At 43.0% G+C, this 17087-nt stretch overlaps 1 long non-coding RNA gene across 3 annotated transcripts in view; it reads left to right on the top strand.

The window, feature by feature from the left end:
* LOC308475865 overlaps positions 1-17087 on the top strand; it is a 57284-nt gene that overhangs the window by 34459 nt on the left and 5738 nt on the right. For 2 of the 3 annotated variants that reach the window (XR_013985435.1, XR_013985437.1), the window contains exon 3: positions 14834-14969. This is a non-coding gene — a long non-coding RNA (uncharacterized lncRNA). Of the gene's footprint in view, positions 1-13151; positions 13211-14833; positions 14970-17087 lie in introns of all 3 variants that reach the window. The other variant, XR_013985436.1, reaches the window with a different exon arrangement.

The raw sequence follows: 17087 nt of genomic DNA, 5'->3' as shown, positions 1-17087 counted from the left end.
TAACTGTAATTGAGCCAGAGGGAGTTTTCAGGTATACAGCTAAGCTGGCATTAGACATCTTTTACATGGCCAGGACATCAGAGAGCAGACTTTAAAGTTCAAGCAGATTACTGACACTATTTTCACTTCTTTCATTCCTCTTCTTTTTAATAGAGACGAACATATTCCATGAAGTGTAATAGGAATGAATGAAATGTGTGATTCATCAGTGCTTCTGGAAAACATTACATCAAAATAGGGGATGGTGCCCTCATGGTCCTGCTATCCTATATTCATGTCAATTACCCCTTCACATGATCAATGTGAGAAGGGGGCTTTGCTAATCTCAGGAAACAGGGGGGATATTCCCCATCTCTGGTGTCATGAACTATGTTTTTTGTGGTCAGCTTGCTTCTGTGTGGATGTTTGTGAAACTATCTTCATAGAAATGAAACAGATGTCTCTAAAATGTGCAAAATTGCTTTCAGAACTAGATAGTAGCAACTCATATTCCTGTTGTTTTATGCTATGTGTGTATCTGTTCTCATTTTATATCATTGTGCCGATGGTTATTGTTTTTAACTTGTTTTATAGCACCCTGTCCCTGGATTACTTTGCAGTGAAGAAGTGTGGGCTCAAAATATTTTAAATAAATAATGGTCACTGCCGATGGGAGCTTACCGACCAATGCATTTCATTCAGTTAAATCCATTGCAGAGGAAACAATTTTGAGTCATACTAAATTAAGAGTGGTCTTCATAATTTGTACCTAACTCTGTTCAGTGCTGGCTGTGCCCACAAACTATTTTTGTGCCATCAGTTTGCACCCTGTTTCTGTGACAGCAACATGGAAAAAACACAGGTATAATCATTACTGCACTGGTGTCTCTTATAGAGCATGCCGCAGGTTCAGGGCAAACCCAAGCAATCCAGAGTATCCATAAAATGGCTGCAGTCCATCTAGTATAGAAGTTTATCACAGGAAATAGCTGTGCAGAAGCTATTACGCCACAAAAGTATTGAGTAAATTGGGCCTTGGAGTTTAGCATTGTAAAAACAAGTGTGTATTGTGATAAAATGTAGAGTGATATTTCAATTTTTACTGCATATATACGTCTAACAAAATAGATGACCTCATGTTGTGAATAAATAAATGCACATTGATAACTGATCAGGCAATTTAAAATGCTATAGCAGGTGCTTGGGAATGTCTGTGTAAGCATGAAGAAGCTAGATACTTTCTATGTAACTGTCAGGGAACTGATATCGGAGCCAGAGGCGGAGGCAAGGCTCCCAAGCGATGCTGGAGAAGGGCCCAGCAGGGAGAGAGGCAGCTCATCAGCTGGGGAAGGAAATCAGCGTAACACCAGGGATAAAGGGGGGCAGATGGGGGAATCGGCGAGGGGGCTCCAGGATTCCTCGCCGAAGACCAGCGGGGAGAGCACGGGTCCTCCGCTACCCACACCCTCCCTGCGCAGAAGACTTCCGCACAGGGAGAGTAGGAGGAGACTTGGCGTCAAACAGCTTTTATGCTGGAAAAGGTTTAAGAAACGCCCACTGACGGATTCTGCTAGCGACTGAAACAGCCACGAAGTGAAGGGCTGTCCAGACAGAAAAGGTTTAACAAGGCAACCTAGCCAGGAGTGGCGGCAACTTACGCACGAGCAACCCCTATATTTTATAACAGTAACGAAGCAGGAAGCATCAGATGTGTTGCTATTTAATTATAAAATATGACATATTTAGGAATGTTAATTGGTTCTTTTCCAATAGTGATAAGAAGAAAGAAGGAGAGGATTTATTTGAATAGCTTACTGCAATTCTATACTGCCAGGTTGATTAATTGTCCAATCCTTCTTCAGAAATAATTTTATGTGGTTTGAGATGAGAACCTGCAGAAATAATAGACTGCACCAGCCCTTTAGAAACTCTGGAAATAAACAGTGATGTATTTTGGTTCCGAATTTTAGCTGCATCTTGTTTACCAATATTTATGTAGACGCAAGCAAAACTTTGGAAAGGTAATGTAGTCATATGTGAATGATAAGTAGACTGTATATTTCGTCATAAATTTGGAATGGCTAACATGGACACTGAAGGGAGGCTATTTTTATAAGCCCCAAGTCATTGCTTTGGTTAGCCATGGCAAATTCAAGGATGCGACCAGGAGCAATGATAACAAAGCACCTTCTGGTATGTAGGCTTAAAGAATTACAGCTGAGGAGCACAAGGTTAATGAAACATAAGAGGAGATATTAAAGTGAAGAACTGGAGATGCCCAGAACCAGAAGCTTGTAGGTCATGTTTACAACAAGGGGTACCAAGTTCAGAGTTAGAATCAAGAATTGTGCTAGTATTAGCACAGGTATTGAGCCAAGTGAGAATTTGTGATCCAGGGAAACAGGATGAAGAATTGACCTCAAGTGTCCAGGAGAAAACAAGTGAAATTCAGAGGCATATCATGAACAGAGATATAAAAGAAGCCATGGCTTTCAGAAACCATCAACCAGGTTAATTTCAAGTTTAATACATGACATCAGCATTAAGATAATACGTGCAATTGGAAGGTAAGAAGAAGGAAGGGGAATACTTTAGGGAAGAAAAGGGCAAGTGAAGAAGAAAAAGGCTAAGTGAAAGCTGTGTGAGGGAATGTGTTGCTATGTGGCTCCTGAGACAATGTTATTCCATGACGTGGGGAAAGGCTGGGCAAGGGTGCCCATAAACCAATGAAATTAAATTTGGGAGATACATTTACTGGGTATATCCAGCTAAATAGTTCAAGGTGTTTAGCTGTACTGTGGAATCTCCCCATCCTCTCTACTCTCTATGCCCCCCCCCAATCTGTTCAAGAGAGTTGGGGGAACCACTATAACTGATTTAGGTAGCTGCATGGGATGTAGGGAGAGGGGAAGTTCTGCTGTGCAGTCAGCCCTCCATACAAAATTTCCTTGTACCATTTTGAGTAGGCCTGGCCTCTGGACCTGGCTGGCTTGTGCCCATTCTGCCCATTGCTCCATAAGGCCATTGGTACTAGTATTCATCCTCTTTGTTTCCTATGAGCTGGAAAGGCCACACTCTTAACAACCCTTCCCTTGACATTCCAAGGTCCCACTGTTTACAACTGTTATATAAAGTTCACCGTGGGGCTGTGCGTATTCTATGAGCAGAAAATGGCATTTGGCTACAGGCTTCAGTTTATGAAGAATATAGGGTTCCATTTTTAATAAAGCAGGTTTGCAGCCTTTTGTAAACACAAGTGTGTTGGCAGCACTTGTTAAAATCTCAGGATAATTGGCTGAGCAGGTATTTGATGCCCTCCAGAAGCTCGGTGTGCCACCTCTTGATTAGCAGAACCAGGGAAAAATAATAATACGTAACATCTAAGGTATTGAATACTAAATCACACACAATGAGTGAAATCATGCCAATTTTGTTTTATCTGCATAATTTAAACAGGGACATGGATGCTAATGGTTCAATATTCAGCCACTATTGTGAGGTAATAATATGAACTAATTGAATACAATAGCACCAAATGCCGCAGTTCATGTTCTTTTATCAACATGCAAACTTCTTGTATGAATGATGAGTAACACCCAAGTGAGTTTCCCAGCGAATCTATGAACTTCCAATAAACTGGAATGCAATAGGCAGCTTGTGCATCTGCCTATGTGCTGGTCCTGATCTTTATTCGTATAAGGTGTATGAAAATAGGAGGGTGACTTATGAAGGTCATTCCAGGCTTGTAAAAAGCAGCATGCAACACAGACCCAGATCAGCTTTCATGCAAGAAGATCAGTGAATGTGAATTGATGTGAGTCTAATTGCTTCTTTCTGTTCAACTCTAGCAGAACCATGGACAGTTCCCTGGAGGTGAAAGAATGGTATAAGGCTTGCCCTCAGCCTGAAGACAACTGGGTTGTAGCCTGTCAAGATTTCACATAATCAAACAAATTTAAAGCAGGCAACTATAAAAGCTATCACTCAAAGTAAATAAGATGTCACGGCTTTCAGGCCTTTGAGCAGATTTCCTTTTGAGATGATTCTGTTTCTTAGATGTGGTGATTCCCCCCCCCCACTACATGTTACCAAGAACATCAGCCACCCCAGAAGCATATTCCTTTCATGCCGATATAAGTTTGGATTGAGTTCCTCATATTACCTGACAACAGCTAGTGATGGAGACAAAGCTCAAATTGGGCAAATTTGGAAGACAAACTCCTCTAAATTGAAGTTTCTCACATCCACACTATACATTTAACACACATCTAGAACTTATGGATTTCCTTTAGGATTTGGTTTGTTAATAGTGTTGGGAATTGTAGCTCTGTGAGAGATAAATTACAGCTCTCATTATGGTTTGGGGGAAGCCATGTGCTTTAAATGTGTGCTAAATGTGCTTTTCACATTCACCCAGTGCTAGACCAGCTGCACTGGCTCCCGGTGGAGTACAGGATCAGGTTTAAGGTGCTGGTTTAAACCTTTAAAAGCCCTATACAGCCTAGGACCCTTGTATCTACGGGACCGCCTCTCCTGGTATGTCCCACAGAGGACCCTACAGTCTTCAAACAAAAACATCTTGGAGGTCCTGGGCCACAGGGAGGTTAAGGCTGGCCTCAGCCAGAGCCAGGGCTTTTTTGGCTGTGGCCCCGATCTGGTGGAATGCTCTGTCACAAGAGACTAGGGCCCTGCGGGACCTGACATCTTTCCACAGGGCCTGCAAGACAGAGCTGTTCTACCAGGCCTTTGGCCAAGGCACAGTCTGACCCGCTCCTTTGGTAATCCTCACAGAACTCTAGCCCAATGGATGCCATTAATTTGATTTTGAATTGATTTTAAAATGAATTGATTTTAGAATGCTGTGTTACTTTTAGTGTTGTTAGCCGCTCTGAGCCCGGCTTCGGCTGGGCAGGGCGGGAGATTCCATTTCTTATCATGTTATTGTATAAAAGTGTATGAAACCTATACTATATCCTTTGCTATTATACTATATCCTTTGCTATTATCAGTTGGATTTTATTTATCTTTTGTCCCAGAGCACAAACAATGTTCATATTCCTCCTTACTTTATTTCATACCACTGGCTTGATCTTCTGTCCTTGTTTTTGCCAGTAGCGACTCTCTCTCTTCCTGGGCTACCCTTTTGGCTTCTCTGTTTTATTTTTAGTACAACATGAAAACTTCTACATCTTAAGCAAGTTAGAAAACAGAAACACCACAATTGTCTCAATTATTGATACTTTCTCGAAGGGACCTTGATGTTTTGTTCATTCTCAAGATACTCAGCGGCATGGTTTTCCAGTTTCTCAATGCTTCTGTGAATAAAAATATTCAAGAAGAAGGAAAGGGGAGAGGGATACTGGTGATAAGTGAATTCTGTAAAACTGTCCTTAAATCTTTTAATTTGTTGTCGATGTTATGAGCAATAGCTGTCTTTTATAACAGAAAGGGGGCTATTAAAAGGCAGCTGGTGTCATTATACACAAAACACTCATACCAATCTGCTGTGCAATTCTAGATGGATATCATGAATCTTGTACCAACAGCTTTCTTAAATTGTCATCTTATTTCATTTATTTTTTTTAAAAAAGGCTGTTTAAAAATTAAGATGGTTTGAATATCTTAATGTATTATGTTGCCCTTCTAAATATTACATGTTATAAAATGTGTTATGTCCTCAATGAGCTATTTTTCAGGAGCCCTTTAACTTCTATGCCTCCTAAATATATTTATAACTGCTGAAAAGCTTAGGGTTCCCTCAAACCTCTCTTTCTCCTGTTCATAGGTAGTACCATCAGCAATAACACTCAGCCTGAACATCAGAAATATAGGGAACAGTTGAGGTCCTGCAACAAAAATAGGTTGCATTTGGGGTGGGGGGGGAGGTGCTGTGGAAAATCCCAGATGCGCTACACTCTTGAATTTCTCCATGATTGTCTATGAGAAGCTAGGTCTTCTTCCCCTAGGGAGAATGTGGATGGTAGTGAATTGGGGCTTCTTTTACCGATACAAGGAAGTTCAGACTCCCAGGGGCCCTGTTGATATCAGGCCCCATAAGAGAAATGTGCAGGAACTAGAGGAGCTCTTCAGTGATCAAGAATACTTGGCTAGTTTAGATGTATTCAAGTCTCCAGGGCCAGATGAACTGCATCCAAGAGTATTAAAAGAACTGGCAGATGTGATCTCAGAACCACTGGCAGTCATCTTTGAGAATTCCTGGAGAACAGGCGAAGTCCCGGCAGACTGGAGGAGGGCAAATGTTGTCCCTATTTTCAAAAAGGGGAAAAGAGAGGACCCAAATAATTACCGCCCAGTCAGTCTGACATCAATACCAGGGAAGATTCTGGAGCAGATCATTAAGCAAACAGTCTGTGAGCACCTAGAAAGGAATGCTGTGATCACCAATAGTCAGCATGGATTTCTGAAAAATAAGTCATGTCAGACTAACCTGATCTCGTTTTTTGACAGAATTACAAGCCTGGTAGATGAAGGGAACGCAGTGGATGTAGCCTACCTTGATTTCAGCAAGGCATTTGACAAGGTGCCTCATGATATTCTTGTAAAGAAGCTGGTAAAATGCGGTCTTGACTATGCTACCACTCAGTGGATTTGTAACTGGCTGACTGACCGAACCCAAAGGGTGCTCATCAATGGTTCCTCTTCATCCTGGAGAAGAGTGACTAGTGGAGTGCCACAGGGTTCTGTCTTGGGCCCGGTCTTATTCAGCATCTTTATCAACGACTTGGATGATGGACTCAAGGGCATCCTGATCAAATTTGCAGATGACACCAAATTGGGAGGGGTGGCTAACACCCCAAAGGACAGGATCACACTTCAAAACGACCTAGACAGATTAGAGAACTGGGCCAAAACAAACAAGATGAATTTTAACAGGGAGAAATGTAAAGTATTGCACTTGGGCAAAAAAAATGAGAGGCACAAATACAAGATGGGGGACACCTGGCTTGAGAGCAGTACATGTGAAAAGGATCTAGGAGTCTTGGTTGACCACAAACTTGACATGAGCCAACAGTGTGACGCGGCAGCTAAAAAAGCCAATGCAATTCTGGGCTGCATCAATAGGAGTATAGCATCTAGATCAAGGGAAGTAATAGTGCCACTGTATTCTGCTCTGGTCAGACCTCACCTGGAGTACTGTGTCCAGTTCTGGGCACCACAGTTCAAGAAGGACACTGACAAACTGGAACGTGTCCAGAGGAGGGCAACCAAAATGGTCAAAGGCCTGGAAACGATGCCTTATGAGGAACGGCTAAGAGAGCTGGGCATGTTTAGCCTGGAGAAGAGGAGGTTAAGGGGTGATATGATAGCCATGTTCAAATATATAAAAGGATGTCACATAGAGGAGGGAGAAAGGTTGTTTTCTGCTGCTCCAGAGAAGCGGACACGGAGCAATGGATCCAAACTACAAGAAAGAAGATTCCACCTAAACATTAGGAAGAACTTCCTGACAGTAAGAGCTGTTCGACAGTGGAATTTGCTGCCAAGGAGTGTGGTGGAGTCTCCTTCTTTGGAGGTCTTTAAGCTGAGGCTTGACAACCATATGTCAGGAGTGCTCTGATGGTGTTTCCTGCTTGGCAGGGGGTTGGACTCGATGGCCCTTGTGGTCTCTTCCAACTCTATGATTCTATGATTCTATGATTCTAAGTACATGCTGTATTTTTTGCTCTATAAGACTCACTTTTTCCCTCCTAAAAAGTAAGGGGAAATGTGTGTGCATCTTATGGAGCGAATGCAGGCTGTGCAGGTATCCCAGAAGCCAGAACAGCAAGAGGGATTGCTGCTTTCACTGCGCAGTGATCCCTCTTGCTGTTCTGGCTTCTGAGATTCAGAATATTTTCTTTTCTTGTTTTCCTCCTCCAAAAACTAGGTGCGTCTTGTGGTCTGGTGCGTCTTATAGAGCGAAAAATATGGTAGTTTCCACATTTCCCCCTCCTTTCTGAATGTGCCTTTAAGAGCCAGAAGCTAAAAATACAATTATTGGATTGATCTGCTGTATATAATTATGAGGGTAATATCCAATACTACTCATACTCAGAAAAGACCCCATGAAATTCTGTTGAATTCACTGGGTCTACTCTGTTAGATATCATCCTGAGAGTTCTCACTCTCATTTGGCTATTCAGAAACCTACACAAGACACCTGAAAAGGCCCTTAGCCCTTTTCTACCTCTATCTCAAAAGCCTGAGTTACTTGATGCTAGTCCCACTTAATCCAATTGAGAATTCTTCCAAGTGAGCATACTTTTGTACCTTTAATCTTCTAACCAATAAGGAAGATTGAAAGCCCACGTATGTGACCCTTTTCGAATTTAATTAGAGAGATCCTTCCTGCGTTCATGTCATTTGCCGCGGTTACACACCAATTCATTCTTAGAGAAAAACAAACACAGACAATACGAGGACAGAAAAGAAGGACAATTAAATGAACTCCATCTCTCTGGATTGCCATCCACTTCATTCATTCTTCATCTCAGTCTCTCTCTCCTCGTGGGCATGGACTTGGCAGCCGCTCTTACCACTTCTGACAGGGCTGGCAGGTTCCATTACCGACTCAGCTCTCTGCTGATATCCATCCTTGATTCTGCAGCATTGGCAGGCATGTATAAATGGCACTGGAGTCTTTTAGTACATAGCAAAAGAGCCTTAGCCTAAGTGCACACAGCTCTTGGAAGATAAGTCCATGATGAAAGAGTCAGCTGCGCATTTGAATGGTGTTAACAAACACAAGCATGGGATGGTGTCTGGGCTTGTACAACTTCACAATGCCCTGGGGTTGATGCAGTTTGACCATGGTATCAAAAGTTTTGCGGCATTTATCATTGGAGTGTCTTACAGGAAAATGCTTAGAGGGATTGCAGGTTCCAGAGATTCAAAACATTAAACAGTTATTTTGTGTGTTTGAATGTTCTCACATTGTAAGTCCTTTCCTCCCCTCCCTGTCTTGGAAATATTTAAATATCCCCAAGGATGTTAAAAGACAATGGTTTAGACCTAAGATGTTAACGTAAGGAAATTCTGAAACAACCGCCCACCCACAGGACTCAGGGCTGTCCTGAACAATGGGGGATGGGTTGCCAGAACAAGAAGGAATTACTCAAAAGTAAACCTGAATATTAAAGTAAGTTGAAGGAAGGAAGGAAGGAGAAAGAAAGAAGAAAGAAGAAAGAAGAAAGAAAGAAAGAAAGAAAGAAAGAAAGAAAGAAAGAAAGAAAGAAAGAACCCTAAGCAGGGTATATAAAATAGTATAAAATAAATATTGATAACACAGGTATAACCAGCACAAATTTAAAAACAAGTACAGTGGTACCTCCGGTTGTGGATGGGATCCGTTCCAGAGCTCCGGTCGGATCCAAAGGTGTCCACAACCGGAGGTGCCTGTTCTGCACACGCACGCGGCACGATAGAGCGCTTCTGCACATGCGCACACATATACTTCCGCGTTTTCCGCGTGTGTATCCCGAAGGATCCATAACAAGAGGGGAATGTAAGTAGAGGTACCACTGTGTACATAACTAAATTATTTGTCTAGGGGATCTTACTGAAATAAAAAGTATTTTAGCAGGTGTGTGAAATAGTTATGACAAGGATTAGGGCTTTTATTCAGCCAGAACTTGCCAGAACTCAGTTCTGGCACCTGTCAGATGGGTGCCATTGTCTTTCTAAGATAATGAGGAAGGCGTTCATGGTGAATTCTGGCACGTCTTTTTCTAGAAAAATGGCACTGATGAGGGTATAATAGATATGGTTATTCAAACCATAGGTGCCCTTGACAGAAGGCATTATCCACCCCTGCCCATCTTCTCCAGCTGGCTCCACAAAGGTTCCTAGGCAAATAAAATGATCTCACTCTCATTGCTAAAAAGGATGCAGTAGTGTAGCTTATTTAGGCAGCGTTGCCCTTCTTCCCACTGCTCCCCTAGCTCTTGCTTTATTGCTTTGTAATGATCCCTTCAAGGCCTTCAGAACTATCCGTAAATATCTGAGAGCCTCTGTTTATTCTAGCAACCCTCAGATGAGCCTGAGCGAACTTGACCCCCCACATAACATTCACTTATGCCATGTTTTCTCCATGCTCTGCTTTGCAATTTGATATCTGTGGTCAGAGTGCTCTTTTAAGAAGTATTACTCCAGCTTGGCAGCTCAACTTGCTTTTCGCAGATAGTCTGCACTTTCATTTTCTCCTTCCCCTTGGCTTTGGGTTTACACAGAGGGGCGGGAGTTCCCTTTGCTCGGCAGGCACGTGCGGAAAGCAAATATAACATCTCATTTCCCTGAATGAAAGTGCCAAGTAATGAACTAAGTAATAACTAGTGTGATGTTAATCACAACAAAGACAAACAAACAGATAACAGCATTACAATAAATGTCATACTAATGAATACATGAATCCAAAATTAAGTTTGAAATATGTGCGCGTATTAAGCATATGCATATCTGTCATAAAAGGCAGCTTGAACTATTAAATTAGAAAACTTAGAGAAATTGAGGCGCTTTTGATCTATATCCATTAGTATTCCTTGAAGCTACAAAAGGCATATCTCCCCTACCTCTTTATCAAACTTCCCACCCCGAATCACTAACAGCTCTTTTTCGAAATAGGAAGATTGCGGATGACAACTTGAGGAAAGCATCAAAGGAAGTAATTTAGATTCTGCTTTATATTCTTCCCTTTGATTCCAGCTGCAGCTAAAGTCTCCCACTCCGTAGACCATAGTCTCTTGCAACAATTGATGCGCTAAGAAGCCAAATTTCTGCAACATGCTACAACCGCAGCCTCTTGTGCTGCATGCTTAGAGAATTGGGAGGGGGGAGAGGGAGTAATCAGGGCACCAAGGCTTAACAAATAGCCTCAACTAAATCTTTCAAGCGCCAGCCACTATAATTAATTATAAACCTCAGAGGAAAGGACATCGCTAGGCTGGAAATCCTCCAAAAATGATGTTAGCAGTTATTATCCTTCCAGCCTTTTCACATGCATGACATATCCCTTGCTAGTGAAACAACAAAAAAACCAACCCATGATGTGAGTTTATTTATTTTCTATTTAAATGACTTTTGGGCTACTTTTCAGGATCATAGATTGCAGACAAAACAGCTTGCAATGAAACATCACAGTGCAGTGATATTAAGCATCCCAACAGTTCTGATGGAAACAGGCTAGGTGTCATCTGTGAGTGAGATAAAAGAGTCTTACAGCAGGGTTGTTGAACTGGCTGTGGCTGGCAGACTAGATCCCACCTCCACCCCCAGCAGGCCAAGATTGATAGGGGCTGCTCATCTGTCAATCACCTCCCATGACAGTAACCCCCGGTGGCCTGTTTTGTCCATTCGCTTTGAAATCCAAGTCCCGTGGTTTGCAAGTCCCATCAATCAGCTTCCAATCCCTGTGGCTTAGCAAGTCCTGGTGATCAGCTTCAACCCCCTTTTCGGGTGCTCAGGTGCTGGCTGTGGCTGGGGGTCCTCTTTGCCAGTGTTGTCTGGTTCACCTTGGCTCAGCTATCTGTGCACTAGTGACCTCCAACCTGGATGACTGTATTGATGCCTTTAATGATAGTTCAGGAACTTCAGCTGGTGCCAAATGCAGCCACCTGCATTTTCGGGCCAGGTGGTGAGAACATATTACTCGTCTATTGAACTGACTGCACTTGTTACCAGTGCTTTTCCACGCCCAACCAAAAACTGTTGATGATTATCTTTAAAGCCCTGAATGGTTTGAAAGTGGGTAATTCAAAAGGAGTGCTTGCACCCATATCAGCCCACTAGGACTGGGCGAGATCTGGTTTTCAACATCACAATATATCACCAGCTAAGCATCGTGATATACTGATATATCACGATGTCTGTAATAAGGTTCCAGTTACAGATAGGTAGCCGAGTTGGTCTGCCATAGTCAAAATAAAAAAAATCCTTCCAGTAGCACCTTTAAGACCAACTAAGTTAGTTCTTGGTATGAGCTTTCGTGTGCAAGCACACTTCTTCAGATACACTGTGTATCTGAAGAAGTGTGCTTGCACACGAAAGCTCATACCAAGAACTAACTTAGTTGGTCTTAAAGGTGCTACTGGAAGGATTTTTTTTATTCTGTAATAAGGATGGATCTATGTAGAGGCACTGGCTGGCTTCACATTTTTTCCTGCATTGTGATTTTTGCATAGCACACACATCATGATTTGCAATATATTGCCAGGTCAAAAATTATGAAACTGATATCAAGATATGGGCTTGCAACCGGTTATATCGGTATAACGATATATCGCCCAGCCCTAAGACATGTAATGATTTGTGATATGTTGCCAGGTCTAAAATTATGAAACCAATATAACAATATGGACTTCAAACCAGTTTTGGACAATATATTGATGTATCACCCAGCCCTACAGCCCACTTGTGTGCTACAATTTGCTTCAGAAGCCTTGCTTAAATGCCCACATGCTAAGATAGACAGGCTCACAAGCACATAGAGCACTTCCTTCTTGATGGTGGACCCACAATTGTGCAATTCAATTCTGTGTGCAATTAGGCCAAATCCACTCCCCCTATTTTTTAAAAAATAAAATAAATAGTGCTGTTGTTAGTAGTGTTCTGAAATGAAATGGTTGTTTTGGCTCTTTCAATATTATATTATATTTTTTATTTTGGTGTATATTTCTTTTCATTTCAAAAGGTGGTCTACAGTTGGTTAAAAATAAAAATAAGTGTATTCTGCTGAACACACAATCCTCCCTAAAATTAGGAAACCTGTATTATAAGGCTTCATGGTTGTGAGGAGGCTTCTAAGCATTTTCAATTCTATAACTTTGTAGGAAGAAAAAAATCATTAGGGAACAGATTCTCTGTATGAGAGATAAAGAGAGACTAAAAGCAGTTTGCCAAAGTTTCTTAGGATTTTTCGCTCAGCGTCTCACCAAAATGACACATGTTGATGAGAAACTTACCATTTTAATGTCAAATTTCCCAGCGAGTTTCTCCAAGTTGACTTGAATTTAGACCCTCAGGGATACATGTTCAGCACCGTATCAAAAGACGTTATGTAACTTCCATTACTGGTAATGAGAGGCATGCAGCTATATCACCCTGTATTGTGTGAAAAGCATTTCTCTTTATGTTAGCTTAATGCAGTTTAATGTATAGTTGTGGGCTTTGAATTGCAGGTGATACTGAGATGGTGAAGCAGAAGAGAACTAAAAGAGACAATGAACTTGCAAATCTGGTGCGGAGCCTTTATAGATTTTATATTTGAAATCTTAAAAGTTCCATTGAACCAGCAGTATTTCTCTCTGGATAGAAGGATAATTTTAAGAAAATATAATATGCATCATAAAACCAAGAAAATGAATAGAAATGTAGCTGAACCCAGGGCAGCAAGTTTCTTTGCTTCTGCTTAAGTGTGAAACTATGACAACAGAATGAAAAAAGATGCAAGATGCACTTAGATGAGATGCAAGGATAAGTCTGACTAGGAATCAAAAGTCATTCAAATGTTGCTCAATGGCAGTATACAAATGATTTATTTTTTTTAAGAAACCCACACAATTGCTTGATCAAGTATGAAGAGAATAAAAGCAACGAAGGGAACTTGAGATATATTTTCTATGATATTTTATTACAGAAAAGAAATGAGGATTTGTTATGCAGCATTTGAGAAGGGCCCCTTCCCTTCCTAGGTTTCACAGTCACTTTTCTGATTCTCACCATCAGGGGTGACACCTTGAATAAAATATTGGGGGGAGGACGAGGACCAGGTAAGCTCTGCCCCACATAATCAATCACAAGATGCGGCACTCAAACACCTTTTGGAAGACAATGTCCACCAAAATTTGGGGCCCTCGGTCCCCTCAAATATTTTAGGGGGAGCTGAAGGGACCTCAGCCTCTAGGAGGTGGCTCCTATGTTCACCATAACCATACGTGGGAAGACAGGTGAACTAATGCCAGTGTACTGGAAGAAGCAAAGATCACCAGTGCTGAAGCAATGATTCTTCAACATCAGCTTCGTTGGACTGGTCATATTGTGTGGATGACTGATTATCGTCTTCCAAAGCAACTACTCTACTCCGAACTTAAAAATGGAAAGCATAATGCTGGTGGTCAACAAAAAAGGTTCAAAGACTCTCTCAATGTAATCTAAAAAAATGTAGTATAAACACCGACAACTGGGAAACACTGGCCTGCGAGCGCTCCAATTGGAGAACAACCTTTACCAAAGGTGTCATGCGCTTTGAAGAAACTTGAACTCAGGACGAAAGGGAGAAACGTTCTAAGAGGAAGGCACACTTGGAAAACCCTCACCGTGATCAACTCCCACCCAGAAATCTATGTCCCCACTGTGGAAGGATGTGTGGATCCAGAATTGGCCTCCACAGCAGTGGCGTAGCGTGGGGGGTGCAGGGGGGGCCGGCCGCACCGCGCGCAACATCTGGGGGGGCACTCGCAGCTCTCTGCCCCTACTAAAATCCATGGGTTAGGGGGCGCAAATTACTTGCCTTGCCCCGGGTGCTGACAACCCACGCTACGCCACCGCTCCACAGTCACTTACGGACTCACTGTTAAAACTGTGTTCATGGATGCCAGTCTTACTCGGCTACGAGTGATCACCAAAGAAGAAGAGGAAGAGGAAGAACGTGCGAGGGGAAGTCATGTACCAGCTTCACCTCCAAATCCCATTGCCCTCCCTCCAATAAGTTGGGAGAGTGACCATCTGAAGGGTGAAACCTCCTATACTCAAAGGGAACCTCTGCCCTTGGGGAAGATTAATAGAATGATGGTGGGAAAGTAACGCTGGTGCATTTGTTCTTCCACTCCTCTTTCACAAGTTTCCTCATGTCTTTGAAAAGGGCTTAGGAAGAGGCTTCTAGGATGCTGACCACTGACCCTCATCTCCTTCCCAACTGCCAGGACAGCCATTTTAAAAAGAAGCATGGAACAGTAAAGATCAGTGGCATGTACCAGCAAAAGACAAACACAAGAAGGGTAAGAATGTGCTTATTTTTAGGTAGAATTTTGGAATTTTGTGATTGAAGCACCCACTCTGAACCTAAAAATCAAGCCATACTTCATATTACTATCCCCCACACACCCACACCCACACGCACACCCACACCCAATCATTTCTTCTTTTTTAAGTTCTAGAAACCATAAAAATGATCTGGGGGCAGTTGCAAAAAGCCACCACCCAGAGGGTATATAGAATATATAAGGTAAAGGCAAAGGGACCCCTGACTGTTAGGCCCAATCGCAGACGACTCTGGGGTTGTGGCACTCATCTTGCTTTACTGGCCGAGGGAGCCGGTGTAGAGCTTCCGGGTCATGTGGCCAGCATGACTAAGCCACTTCTGGCGAACCAGAGCAGTGCACGGAAACGCCGTTTACCTTCCTGCCGGAGCGGTACCTATTTATCTACTTGCACTTTGACGTGCCTTTGAACTGCTAGGTTGGCAGGAGCTGGGACCGAACAATGGGAGCTCACCCCGTTGCGGGGATTCAAACCGCCGACCCTTCTGAGCGGCAAGCCCTAGGCTCTGTGGTTTAGACCACAGTGCCACCCGCGTCCCATATATGGGATATATAATAATAATAATAATAATAATAATAATAATAATAATAATATCTTTATTGTCATTGCCCCCTTCGGGGACAACGAAATTACTTATATACTACTGGCCAAAGGGCTACAAGATTCAATGGAAGTTAGAGATCACTTCAGATATGCTGACAGAGCACAGGGGGATTTGAACCAGTGGCAAGCACATGATCTGTGTGTGGGAGTCGTCACCCTGTAGCAAGCACAGGGTGATGTTGCTCATCCGGCTTCCCGATGCTGAGCATTGCTGCCAGGAGTCAGAGGCAGGTGAGAGAGGTGATGAGGAGCTAGGTGCAGTCTGGGTGCAGCAGCAAAGCCAATTGAATGCACCTGCTGCAGCACCCGCACCACAACAGACTCGGCACTGAGATGCCAAGTGAGCAATACTGCTCCAGCTGAGTTGGCTGAGCCACCTCAGGGCCACCTTTTGTGCAATAACTGCATTGCAAGGCAGTTGCAATATGGTATCTAAGGTTGGCATGTTTATTATAACATCACTCCTGTGCTGCACAACAGGCAGAAGTCTTGGAGCATGTGACACATTCTCCTTCTGTATCTCTATCTGGGGGTAAAATATATATTCAGGTGTACAAGCACAGTGAAGCTTCTGTTTTGGGAGGTTCAAGTAAATTACGGCTTGCCCCATTCAGTATCTGGTTTGCCATTTCTTTTGTCTCCTGCTTCTGGCTCTATCCATGCTTATCCTATCCATAAAGATTGTTCTTTTGAGTTTTTCAAGAACCATTTCTGTTTAGCTGTATCCTAGATGTGTACATGCAGTGGCGTAGCATGGGGGGTGCAGGGGGGGCGGCCGCACCGGGCGCAACATCTGGGCAGGGCGCACTCGCACTCGCAGCTCTCTGCCCCTACCTGGCTCACTCACTCTCTCTCACTGCAGTGCTGGCTGTGCGAATCTGATCCGAGCCGCTGGGTCGCCGCCCACTGTGGAGGGGGTGGGTGCCAGGCGTGCGGTGCGGAGAGAGAGCGAGGGACTATCTGGGGGAGGGACAGTGCAGCGGCCGCCCAGCGCAGCACTGAGCGCGGGAGAGAACCACACCAGACCAGACCAGGCAGCAGCAAGAAGAAGCTGGCAGCGGCGGGAGGTTAGGGGTTAGGGGGCGCAAATTACTTGCCTTGCCCCGGGTGCTGACAACCCACGCTACGCCGCTGTGTACATGAATATTATGTCTTACTAGTTACAGTTATGTGTGTGTTCATGCATTTGTGTGCTATGGCAAACTATTCTAATAATTATTCAGCTGAAAGATTCTTGCCTTGGCCTAACATCCTGATCTTTCAAAATATGACATGAAATAATTGTACAAATAGAGTTGCTCAGAAGATGTGTTCTTTTGCTTTCATCTCGCAAAGGTCACTAGCTCATCCATCAAAATATTGGTTATAATTTCAATCTCTCTGTTCTATTTTCATCTCTTTTGCCTCCCCTGCCATATTGTGTAGACACTAGCTATAGGTTAATACAAATGATGCTAACAGCTCTTCACTTC

The sequence above is a fragment of the Podarcis pityusensis genome, assembly GCF_964106645.2.
Source record: "Podarcis pityusensis genome assembly, chromosome: 4".
Taxonomy (NCBI): Eukaryota; Metazoa; Chordata; class Lepidosauria; order Squamata; family Lacertidae; genus Podarcis; species Podarcis pityusensis.
This window is presented reverse-complemented; position numbering and strand designations above follow the sequence as displayed.